The sequence below is a fragment of the Macadamia integrifolia genome, chromosome 10 (genome assembly GCF_013358625.1).
Source record: "Macadamia integrifolia cultivar HAES 741 chromosome 10, SCU_Mint_v3, whole genome shotgun sequence".
In the NCBI taxonomy this organism is placed as follows: Eukaryota; Viridiplantae; Streptophyta; class Magnoliopsida; order Proteales; family Proteaceae; genus Macadamia; species Macadamia integrifolia.
The window spans coordinates 1710855-1711391 of record NC_056566.1 but is presented as its reverse complement, the minus strand read 5'-3'; positions in this window follow the sequence as shown (position 1 = coordinate 1711391).

Sequence of the window (537 nt, the reverse complement as noted above, 5' to 3'; positions counted from 1 at the left end):
GGGGGAGGGGGAGGGGGAGGGGTTTGGGGTCGCAGGAAAAACAGAGGGGATGGGATGGAGAGAAAACAGAGGGGGTAGGAAGAGAGGTGTTGTAGTTGGAATTGAGGAAAGACAGAGGGCTTGGGGCAGGATTGTAGGGGTTTGAATAAGGGGCGGAGGTTGCAGTAGTGACAAAGAGGGACGACGTCTACCAACCGCTATCACTAACAGTTGAAAAATCAAATACTTGGAGCCATCGTTTACACCATAGTAAAGTTGTAAGGCAAGGGAGCACGAAATGGCTGCCATTTGCAAAAGGGGGTTGCAGGTTGCAATGGCGGAAGAAGAAAGGGAGAAAAGAAAATAAAAATGAATTAAGCCTTTTGCAAAAGGAGGCTGTCGATTGTAGCGGCAAGACGATCCGTTGGTTCTCTCGTGGAGGAAGAAGAAAGGGAGAACAAAAAAATTAAATATAAATTAAGGCTTTTGCAAAATAGGGTTGCAGGTGCAGCGGCAGGACAATCCGCTAGTTCTCCCTTCGATGAAGAACAAAGAGAG